This window comes from Scardinius erythrophthalmus (genome assembly GCF_964197995.2).
Source record: "Scardinius erythrophthalmus genome assembly, chromosome: 21".
NCBI classification, from domain to species: Eukaryota; Metazoa; Chordata; class Actinopteri; order Cypriniformes; family Leuciscidae; genus Scardinius; species Scardinius erythrophthalmus.
Window position 1 is genome coordinate 14,364,075 of NC_138241.1, and position 12,929 is coordinate 14,377,003.

Consider the following 12,929-nt stretch of genomic DNA (forward strand, 5'->3'; position numbering starts at 1 on the left):
AACAATGAGCACTTAAACACACCAAACCAACAATTACTAAAAAACACACTCAAAAACTGATTTTGCATGGGCATTTTGCACTAGCACTTAGAAGGTTGTGGTATACATAAACACTCAGTCAGCTACACTGTTTACTTCTGAATATTATAGTTTATTCACAGCCATCATTTGTAGTAACCTAGCCTGCTCCCTGAATTCAATGCATTCACAGTCTCTTTCACAGGCACCAAACCAACAATTACTAAAAACACACACAAAAACTGATTTTGCACGGGCATTTTGCACTAGTAATTCAAATTTCAGATCTAAATAATATTAAAATAATCCAAATTTCAAATCTTCAAATAATATTATAATATAATAGAATCTATATAATGTATTTGAATGAATGCATGAATGAATGAATATCTTAGCCTACATCAAATATTGTACTGGCAATTTCCATGGGTTATTGGGGGTTACTTGATCTTCCTTGAGTTCAAAGGGCTTTTCATGAGCTCTTTTGGTAATAAATACAGTATATAAAAAACAATAAACTTTTAAAGTAAATATTGCATGTCACCAGCTGTTAATGTGACATTTGTTGTTGAGTTTTTGAAGAGGAAATTAGTGCACAGTTAAAAAAAAAAAAAAGTAAACTCTCATTGAATGAATGTTCTGAAAGTCCATTGTTGCAGCACATTTTTTAGTGAGCCGCTAAGGAGATCAATAGATGCATGACTCCATAGGGTAAGGTAAAAATATATATACTTTTAGCATTTCAGCACCAAGCACTTCATGTTAAAACAAGATGATTTTAAAGACCATTAAAAAAAATATGAAAGTATTCAATTAGAATTTAATATTTACAGTCAATCAAGCCAACTTAACACAACACTAAAACACATAAAGAAATCATAAAACTTAAGATACCTTGCAAATTTTATGAAGCAAAAAGGAGGAAGAAATTGTACAACCATTTTATTGCTGAATAAAGTGGAACTGTGTTCCTGTTGATATTGAGGCTTTCAACTGTATCTTGCTATTGATCACTGCTGGGATAATGGCTGTCTTAAGACCAGGTCAGGGATTGCTCTTTCATAGCTCCTGTCGTTCCCAGATATGTTCTATTTAAACCTCTGGTTCTGTTCAGACATTTTTGACCGAAATCTTTTACGTTTTAGAATTTTTTACTACAGAATGGTATGAAACTTGGTAAATGTTTTAGTACTTGCTATGTGAACACACAAAAAAATCATGGACATGATTCGAAAAATAGTTACACTTGTACCGTTCACGGTCAAAAATGACCGCAATGGAAACTATTTTACATGGGTCAGGACAATAAGTATTAGTAGTAGACTACATAGCATAATTAATTTCTGCATGAATACAAATGTGGATCTTATCGATTTATGCATTTATATATTTTACAATAAGTAACCAAAGAGTGAATAATAGATTATTTTTTTCTGTCTTTACAGCACTGCAATAAAAGTGTCATGGCTCAATGCTTTAACCACCAGAAGAAATATTGACCTTCTCAAAATCAATACTGTGTGACAGTGCTGATCTTTCTCAGCTTACAGAGAAGAGCAAAACACTGTCATTCAATAATCCTGTAAAGCTCCATAAAACTTAAAATACTACATCCATCAAACTGATCTGTGTGTGGAAGATCTGTCACCAGCAGCTGGAATATGTAAGAGACAACCCTGACACCTAGCGGTAGACTTGCGAAATTACACTTTCTCAGCAACAACGATCCCAACATATATTCAGTATAGTTATTACTTGATAAAAAGAGCAAAGTCATATTTTTCTCACTTTAAAAAAAGTATTATGCTGTAAATGTATTGGATTCATGTGACTTGTTGTGAATATTAATTAAGTGGCGCTCCTTCGAGTGTCTCGTTAGCAACCCAAGTGATATTCACAAACAAGCGTTCATCGTAGTAGTATTTGTGTGGATGTCCAACAGATGGGGTTGAAGTCAAGTGGTCAAGGTTTGGCTTCATTCTGCATGGTCAAAAAGAAACTTTCATTATTAAAACATTAACAACCAAAAAGAAAATCAGATACTGTTTTAATAGGTCCTAACATCTATCTAGGCTATCTATCTATCTATCTATGAGCAGTATCACATGAGTAGGAGTGTGATAAGGCTCTCTGTGCCATATCGCTCGACTAGCAAATAGCAAACTATGAGTGATATAGTGCTTTTAATATAACAGTTTGTCGGCACAAGAGTGTAAATAAATAAGAAACAACAACAATGGAATTCCTTTAAAACCCCTCTTTTTTGCTGAACTATTTCCTTCTGCCATGGATTCAGATCCCAAGCTGACAGTTGATGAGGCAAAAGATGAGCCAAAGCCCTCAGGCCCGACTCCACAGGCCCTGGCCCACTGTTACGTCCCAAAGGATGTATAAATTCATTTATTTATTATTATGATTATTTTATCCTGATCCTCTTTGATTTACTTTGTTTCTGAAAGTGTGGGCATGGTTGTGTGCCCTGTTATTGTTTGCTTGTTGTCTCTCTTTCTCTCTCTCTACTCTCTCTCAGGCCTAATCATCAGCACCTGTAACTCATTTGAGAGTGTGCCTGAGACGGAGAGTATAAGGGTGCAGTCCAGTGTTTGCAGAAGAAGACGCACTTCTCCCCTGCTCTAGACTGAACGTAGTTCATACACGTTTGCTTTTGACATTCAGAAACAGTAATTGTGAGTTAGCGGTGGCTAACTGTGTTTAGCAGTGGCTGGTTATCAGAGATCTTGTTCTGGGGATGGGGAAATGAAGCCTCGTGAATCACTGAGGCTTTCTCTTGACTGTTCCGGGGAAAGATTCAAAGCTTCGAGAGTGTCGAGAACAGCGCCATCTGGTGCTTATTTAAAATAAAGCAGCCAGAAGCCTGTGTAAGAAGCTCTGGCAGATGAAGCAACCACAACCAAGGCCGGACTTACCATTGGGCTTGACTGGGCTCAAGCCCATGGGCCCCGCCCAATAGGTGGCCCCACCCGTTTACGTTTGATTTTTTCAATAATATGTCAGTCATTTAATTTTTCATTTAAAGTTTGTTGATTGGTCTAGCATTGTTACCTGGCCCTGCCCTGCAATGAAAATTTTAATTTAATTCACTAAATTAAATGTCAGTCATCTTGAGGTTTGCTGATTGGTTATTGGCAGTTACGTAGTGCCTCGTTTACTGCCGAACCGTTGAAAAAACCTGTCTGCATTAGACAGTAGCCGCGTTTCCATTACCCTTCAAATTGCGCAAATTGAAATTGCGAATTGAAAATAAGCACAATGGAAACACGTCAATTTCGCAAAAACTCCAGTTTTTCGCAAAAAAAAAAAAAAATTACGCTCGCATGAGGTGGTTTTTCAGGCAATTTGAAAAAGGAATATTTCGCAAAACTGCAATGGAAACAGTTTTTGCGCATTTACAGTCAACTGAGTTAGAAGACGCAGTGTGTTTGAGGTCCATGTATAGCTACGCAAATAATAATATTTTTATATTATTTAATTATAACATTTAATAGGCTATATTTAGAAGACGCTTTTATGCAAAAAAGGAACAAAGCTGAGTGTGGAGCGCGCACTGCATGGCACGGAGGCGCGGCCGCGAACACTTGCATTTTCCTATCAACAGTGGAAACAACTTAAAATACTCTATAATTTCTGGTCATACAGAAAATAATAATACATTATTCCCAACTACTTGTATTTGTGTAAACTCACAATAACAAGAAAACGCTGTGCTTTTGTAAAATAAAATAAAACAATCAGACGCACTTTCATGATCTCCGTGAGCGCGAGAACTGAAACAAAATATAGCCTATGTAGGCTAAAGCTTGAAATGTCCACTTTAAAACGAACAAATTCGAATCGAAAGCTAATACCTTCTGATTAATCCGTATGAAATGTGCATTTCTCTCTAAAAGCGCATTTGCTTAACAGCGGAGATGGAGATGTGACTTTAGCCAAAGCAATGGTTTATTAATAATATTAATGGCTCTTCTCATTCAGCACTGCGGGAAAAACATCAATTCCAGGTTCTAATTTGGCTTTTGAAAACCAGTAAAATCGACATGTTTTCCATATTAATTTGTGAATATTTTAAATGTTTAATAAAGGAGCAAAAAGTCATAAACAAAAATCTGAAAATTCGTCGATATTTACTTTTTTGCGCAGCAGTTGGTGTAGCCAGTTCAAATTAAAATGTTGGTGTTCAACAAAAAAAGACAACAAAAAGTTGCTTTAAAAAGACAACAACCGTTCATTTTTCGTTTTTCAATTACGGGTTAAAAAAGGAAAAACGAATGGACACAAAAGTAGCCTACATGGATGGATCGTTTGGACAGAATACGAGACAGAGTTCTTTATTAAATTCGTAAAAGAAACAATAATTAAACAATAATTAGCCTATAGGAATACTGGATTCTAAATCTCAAAGAAATGCCACGATCAAAACATATGTTTTCCAGGTAAATAAGTGTTTTATTCATTTATTCTCATTCTGACCAAGACATTTGTGCATTGCAATAAACTTATGATCACTTTGAACTTTTTTAATCATTATTTATTTATTGGAAGAAAACTTTTTCAAGCTTCAATCAGTGGTCATATAAATAAATTATTACGTTTTTTTTACATGTAACACTGTCTATGGTACCAGTCACCTTTTGAAAGTAGCTTTGCACTTCAAATTGGATCGATTGGATCGATTATATTGTTACGCCATCAGATGGCGACAAATGACTTTTAAAAAAACATTTGTCATTGAATCGTTCATTCAGGAGATTCGTTCAAAAATGCTGATTCATCTATGAAACAAGTGCATTTGATTGATGAATTGAATCATTCATTCAAACCCAAGTTTTTTTTTTTTTATAATTCAGATTAATTAAACATTTTTAATAGACTTCAGCAATTAACATAAATTATGTTATTTTGTTTAGTTGTTTGTTCAGATCTCTATTTTTATTCTCAGTTTATCCAGAATTGTGTAGCTCTAATACATAGCTTGTGTATGTATCATTTTGTTCTATTTAAAGTAATGTATAGAAGGTAGGGCCCGAAAGTGACTCAAGCCCAGGGGCCCCCACCACCCTAAGTCCTGCCCTGACCACAACACACTCCATAGTTTCAATGTTATGTGAACAAATAAAAGCCTTACACGTTTGTGTTTGATTTGTTCATTAAATAAATTCATTTTCCCATTAAAGTGTGACAATAAAATATAATATAAGCTTATATGATTCAATAAGATTTAATATAGACCTACTCTCTCTCTCTCTCTCTCTCTCTCTCTACACACACACACACACACACACACACACACACACACATAATGAATAAGGACACTTGTTACTGATAGTGCTTATGTAACTGTAGGAATGACAGAAAGGTGATAAAGTTTTTAATTATTTTAATTATTTTTGGCTGTTGCCATTGCTCTTAATATAAACCCTTCACCAAACACCAACACCTTATCCCTCTCCCCTAATCCCATTCCCACCCTAAACCCAAATACCAACACCAAATTACCTAAAATCACCAAAAAGTGCAAAGATTTTACAAAAACAAAAAGCCGGGTAATAATAGCCTAAGTAGTGAAAAATAAATTTAGCTCATTTAAATGTAGCCTAATATATTGATTAACTTTCAAAGTACAGCACTCTCCTCACAAACCCATCAACCAGACTGAGGCAACAATGACTCGTTAAATAAGATCTGGGCCCGTATTCATAAAGATTCTAAGAATCCTCTCAGAAAACTCTTAATTTAGCTTAAAAACTTTTATGTAGGAGTCTTAGCTTAAGAGCGATTCGGGACCGATCTGAGAGCAACTCTGAGTAAGGAAAATACAAAAACTTTTATCTTAGTGAGGAGGCGGGGTTGACCCCGTTGCTATGTATGACACAATCTTTTGAAGACTGTGATTGGTTGGTTGTCCAAGAAGGAAAAAAAAAAGTGATTTTAAGTATAGGGTCTATTCTAAGCCTCCACTTTGAACTTACATGCGTAATTTTTCCTATTTGATCGTTCTCACACACACACACACACACACACACACACACACACACATTATATATGTGTATATAAATCCTTTTTTTATTTACCATGCTGTTGATTTCCTATAAGGTATTTGATTGCTTAGAATGATCAAAATTGTTCCACTCTTTCCAGTTACACTGATTGCTGGCATGTCTATTTAAGCAGTGGTTTGAATGTTGGTTTTAATGTATCAAACATGGAATTTTCCCAGTTGCCAAATATCGTAATGTAGTGATTACTTTCATTTCAGGCGCTATGGCATTTCTGCGCTGTGTCAGAGATATTAGCATGTCTCTAAAAAGATCAGTCACAAACATGATCCCTGCACGATCTAATCTATAGCGTCTTATTAACTCACTGTCATCCATTGTCTGCAACACATTTCTTCTCCCTCTTCGTCTTGCTGCCATTTTCTCCTCTGCTAAAGAAACTCTTAAGCCTCTTAAAAGTCCTCGTCCGTGCTCCTAACAATTTTGACCTTAAGACCTCTTTTAAGGGTTAAGATGCTTTCTGAATTACTTTTTTCTTTACTAGGAGTTTTTCTTTAATTTTAAGAGTAAACGCCCACATTTCTAAGAATTTTCTTAGAATTTTGTCACTAGGAGCTACTCTTTGCATTAAGATTCTTTATGAATATGGGCCCTGGAGTTCGAGCCTTCTGACACCCAAAGTGAAACGCGCAAGTGATTGGACAGAAAGTGAGGTTTCGTTTGTCATCGATCACGTGACTCTAGTAAACCAATACACACCCTGATACGGGGCTTCACTAGAAATTGTGTCGCTTGTGTGATATGCGCATCGAAGCTTCAGTGTCATACGTAACATCACTATCTTGTTCTCACTACAACTAAAAATTAAGCAGAAGGTATTTTGTTTTGTAAATCTGTTTAGTACTTACTGTTGTGAGGGAAGCTGTAGGGGGTGAGTGCCTTTTTCTTTAATACTGTTTTTGTCCCTGTTCTTGGTGTAGCGAGGGAGTTGAGGGAAGTTAATGTTGTTTATTTCTTTTTGTTTAATCTTTCTTAGGTTAGTTAGGACTCCTCCTAAATTTAGGTAGTGGGCTGTTTTGTTTGATATTTTGAGCCTTGCTCCCCCTGAGCCATTGCTCCCTTGTTACCTATGATTTGTCTTTACCCTGGTATAGGTTTTGTAAATAAAATCCTTTCTTTATTACATATCATCTGGTGTTGTCTTCACTCTGGGACAGAGGATTGAAGTGTGTTCTCGCCTTTTCTCTTTCTTTTGTTAATTTTAAATTTTCTTTCCTTTGTTACCTCCCCTTCCGACCCCTAGACGGTAAGGGAACGTAACACCCACCCAATGGAGCTTGGCCCAACATGGCCTCACACCAAATAACAGCCTACTACAAAATTGGTGGATTTCTGAAATCAGATAACAAGCTGGAAAAAAATATTTAATAAACTGATCATTTCATTTGGATGATGTTTCACTATCTATAAAATGTACAATCTCTTTTTCCCGCTCTCACACATGCATACAGTACATACACACAGACGGAAACATTCACATGCACAGAAAATGTATCAAAGTAAAATCTGCAAAACAACATGATATCGTATTGATGGAGTAACATCACTGTTTTTGAAGCATTAAGCTTACAGCTTCACTATAAGTAGATGCTGCTGCCGAACACTGTTGATATACGCACAGATTCAGGTAATTCACACACTTAAAGGGATAATTCACCACTGGAAAGATGAATGTGTATTTAAATTGGGCCATTTATGTAGTAGAAATGTGAAATTATTTTAGAAGTTGGTGCCTTCTAGACTGAGAAAAGCCAGAACAGTAGAGCGTTGGCGCTAGCAATGCCAAGGTCATGGGTTCGATTCCCAGGGAAAGCAAGAACTGACAAAATGTAAAATGTGTACCTTGAATACAATGTAAGTCGCTTTGGATAAAAGCGTCTGCCATAAGCATAAATGTAAATGTAAGTCAAGTCATCTTCATTTATATAGCGCTTTTAACAATGTAGATTGTTTCAAAGCAGCTTTACAGAGATAAACGTATAATTTATGGTAACAGAGATTGTTTTGGCTTTATAGCGGTTCTTTAATAAAGTTATTTTCCAGCTAAAGTTAGTTTTGATTGATTCGCTTCCGTCGCAACGATCATTTGTTATTAAATTAGGGGCCGCTAAGACGACACCATTCTCTCTACACAGACTTTAAACGCGAACCTGTGAGAAACGCTGATGGCGTTCATATGCGCATTAAGAATTGGTTCTGTAGTTATGTGCGTTTCAATATATGTGCGCAGGTTTGGAATTCCCTACAGACCAAGCCTAAACAAAGTACTGGCGTTTCCTTATAATTTTTGATACAGAATTTTATTTTATTTTATCAATTCGGGGTAGGTACGCGAAATGAGTCTCCCGACAACGCTTTATCTGTAGAGTGGTAAAGGGATCCTCCATAGGGAGAGACTAGTTGGCACTTCAGCACTGCGTTGGATCGGGTCCAGGCGAAGGTCCTTCATCAGATCTTGATACGGCCTGGATACGGCAGGCTGCGGGAAAACCTCTGGATAAACAAAGACACTAAAATTAGTGTAGATGCCATTCTTCTTATGATGTAACGAGTACATCAGGATTTATGGGAAGTGTTCCCGGTTCCAGCTGACCTAATCTATGCAGCCTAACATTGAATTATAGAAGTCTATAATGTGTTATGTGTATGCTAGGTCAAAGAGATGTGTTTTTATTCTAGCTTTGAACTGACAGAGTGTGTCTGCTTCCCGGACAATGGTAGGAAGACTGTTCCAAAGTTTTGGTGCTAAATAGGAGAAGGATCTGCCGCCAGCAGTCAATTTTGATATTCTAGGTATTATCAAGGTATTATTGTGGACAACAACTCCCAGAATGCACTTGCTTCGCTGCCCTACGAGGCCACTCCCAAGCCACGCCTACCAGTTACAGAGGGCAGTATTGGAAGAAATGCTACAACTTGGCTACTAGTTGACTCAAAACTGAAAAGATGCTGTTTTATCGTGAGATCCCACCCACTATGGGCGGGTTGAAAACATGCGGAACAGCTCCTTCTACTGGCTGTAGTCTTTAGCCTCTGGACAAAAAAGCCTCTGATGATGCAAAATGACGAATTTTGCATCATCTGAGTATTTTTTCCAGACACTCGATACAGAAATCTCTCGTCTCAGGGGGCCATGAGGGAGGGAAGCACGGTCATTCGAAAATACTACCGGGTTTCTACTGATGCAAAGCTCAATGCTAATCGGTGAAGTATCCCTTTAAGCATTCTGTCCATGTCGTTCAAATAACTGCATAGTCTTCATATTAATGGTTCAAGCTTTTCATTACTAGCTCTAAAATGGCATTTTGGAATTAGCAACGGAGGCTTAGGATGGGAAGCAAGAGCGTTTTAAGGATGAGAAATTACTTAAAACATCTAGTGAGATGTAGTAACATGTCTAAATAGGTATAGTGACAGTATAGTTACAGTAGCTTCTTCAGATAATCAGCTTGAGATCCTTTCCATCTAAACCATGTTTTTCTCTTAAGCCTAATAGTGAATGTTTTATGAGCAATAGGATAACCATTCATCCGCACTGTCACGCAGAGCCAAAGCACAACCAAAACAATGTTCTTCCGCAAAACACATGCAGTTTTGTTTTTAAAAACATACCTTGAAATAAAAAGATACATTTCTAAACCTAACTTTGGAACAAGTAAACGATTAAGGCCAAAGATTGCCAGTTAGATATAATCAAAATGAATTATATCACATGTTAAACCACTATCTACATAGGAGCCAGTGGCAAATTCTCGAAGGACAGGCCAAGATAAAGCTGTTCTCTGCCAAAATATTAGAGCTCACAAACAGGATCTATGTTTATATATAAATATCATATTTGAGGTGTAAACAGCTACATTCTTGCCTAAAAAACTCTTAAAACTACATTCCGTGACACAAGAAGAGTATAGCATTTGTAAAATTATAGTGGGTTCTGTGAGAAATGCTTATATATATATATATATATATATATACAGTATATAAATATTACAATTGTTCGAAATGTTTATAATGCATAACTTAACTGAACAATCTGATGTCTCACTTCCTTATGTCGACAGAGTCTAGAATGACACCAAACCAATTTTGCATATTGGAGCAACATTCAGTCAAGCAAAAGGTTAATTATATCCAAAAGCCAAGCATAAAAAAGGGAAAAATAGAGAGAGAGAGTTAATAGTTCTGAAGGAACCACAGCCGTCTTTGCCTAAATTATCGCTTTTGTTTGTCTGGCTTTAGGCTCGTAATAACCAGGTACAGATAATGCCACGTCCAGCCCTGGGATTTTCCTTCAAGTCCAAACAATTCTAGAAACAATGAGAATACACATAAAAAGTTGTTTGAATCATTTTGTTTGTGCATTTACTCTTCCCAACTGAAATATGTGTGCTTTCTACACTCTGTTGTTTAATAGAAAAGTTAGTTATTAAGTGATTTTTTAAATGATTTAATGAAATCAATGTCAAATAATATTTCAATGTTATACTATAAAAATAAACGAAAAATGTCAACTTATGAATTAGGCTATACTTAAAACTGGATTACTAAGCCCAAAAGACATTTTTGTACTGCAACATCCACTAACAGAGCAGTTGTGTACCTCATTAGATCAGCTAGGGAAATTTCAAGTCATATGCGTGAAAATATTCTCCGAATGTGAGAGTATGTCTGGTTCTGTTCTGAACAAAACAGGCTTGTTTGACTTTAATGCTTTCCATTACAAACATTCCAAAGTCTCGAAGGCCTGTTTCCTTCTAAGGCTTCAGAAAGCCTCCCTCTGCGTTTATTGAACTAGACGCGTCTGTTTGTTGTTTTCACTCGCAAAGTGGCACAGGGAGCCGAGAGGTGTGGAGCAATACGCGTTAAAGCTAGCTGAAATATTGATGAACATGTGGAGGATTCTCCTCAAACGCAGTCCCATCAACATATTTAAATCACTTGTGCTGCCCCGATTACAATTAGCAAAGTCTAAGCATAGTTAATAACACATTCCTGCCATCTGCGGCTGGCAGCAAAAGGAAAGTCTTGGTATTTCCAGAACTCTATAAATAGGCCTCACATCCCACAAGCCCTTCTTGCCACAATCTGCTTGAACACAGCACCAATTCATTCTGCTCCCAAACAGGATATGACGTAATTTCCTCTTGCCCATAATGTGATTCATTCTCCACGGTTACAGGTTTTAGGAAAATGTTGTAGATTTGAAACTTGTACAAAAGATGACTCACTAAAACAAGAACATTACATAACATTGATTGCGAAACAACAATTGTGATTTAGAATGTATCATCTAACTACTAATGTTGATGGGAAAGAAAAGAAAATCATGACAAGATATCTTTAATATCTCAATTGTGTCTCCTGAAGCAATGAGACTACATGGAAAGCAAAGTGATAAAGTCAAAAAAAAAAAAAAAAAAAAAACATATACTTTCTACAAATACAAAATTCCCAGATAAACAATTTTTTTTAATATTTGTCCATGGTATAAATGAGTCAAACTAACAAATAAATAAATAGCCACCTTTAAAATTCTCTAGCAATCTTTCGCAAAGGAATCATCATATTTGGAGGTCTGTGTCATCAAAAAGTTTGAAAAACCCTGTCCTAGGGATTTCCAGAAGAAACATCTGAGACAAAGTCGATACGTAACCTTATGGTGCTGATCCTAAGGTGGTCAAAAATGACAGATTTTTTTTTATATTATTTCAATGGAATGAATGTACAATATTTGAGTTAAATTATGTTTTTTATTTAATATTTTGTATTTTTAGGGGATTTATGGTATTAAATTATATTTATGGAATACTCATGATCCATTTATTACCTGTTAATTACTTAAGAACACTGAAAATTAGCTTTTCCAAATTAAACTTGTAAATCTTGAATGCTTTGGAGCACAGTCTGACTTACGTCTAGTCTCTTTTTAAAGAAGACACTTGGCTGATTATTGCTGAAGCGAAATAAGTTTAAAAAGTGAAACAAAAAAAAAGGTTTTGAAGTTTAAGTTTATTAATATGAAATATTTTCACAATTTTATATGAAATACATATTTTCAAAAACATATTTTACTCTAAAAGTTGTGTTCCAAATTTGAGGTTGATATCTAAAAAAAAAAAAAAAAAAAAAAAGCCTTCAGCAATTGATTTGTTTGGGTGCAGTACCAAACACTTCCACTAGATGAAATTCACTTCCCAATAGTTTCCATTGCGGTCATTTTTGACCGTGAACGGTAAAAGTGTAACTATTTTTCGAATCATGTCCATGATTTTTTTGTGTGTTCACATAGCAAGTACCAAAACCTTTACCAAGTTTCATACCATTCCGAAGTAAAAAATTCTAAAACGTAAAAGTTTTCGGTCAAAAATGTCTGAACAGAACCAGAGGTTTAAATAGAACATATCTGGGAATGACAGGAGCTATGAAAGAGCAAGCACTGAGCAAAACATTTCCTCTGGGTGTATCTACAATCAGCTAGATCTCACTGATCAGAAGTTCTGAGCTATAAATGGCACGTGACCATTCACTACGGAGCCAGAGGAAATGACATTAAGATAACACTTCCTACCAAATGTCCTGAGCTGTGAAGTCAAATGAAGCAGACAAAAAATAGTTATGCTTTTAAGAGCCCTTCAAAAAGCATCAGGCACTGGTAAAGCATCCACTGTAAAACAATCAAATACCGTTTCTTTGCCATCATTTTATCACAAATCAGATGTTTGGCATAATATTCCTTTAATTTTAGACTGGGTATGTCCATTCTTTGTTTTACAGTGTTTTTTTTTTTCCTCATGTGAAGCACGTCACACAGGAATGCGTATCTCAGCACTCTGCTCA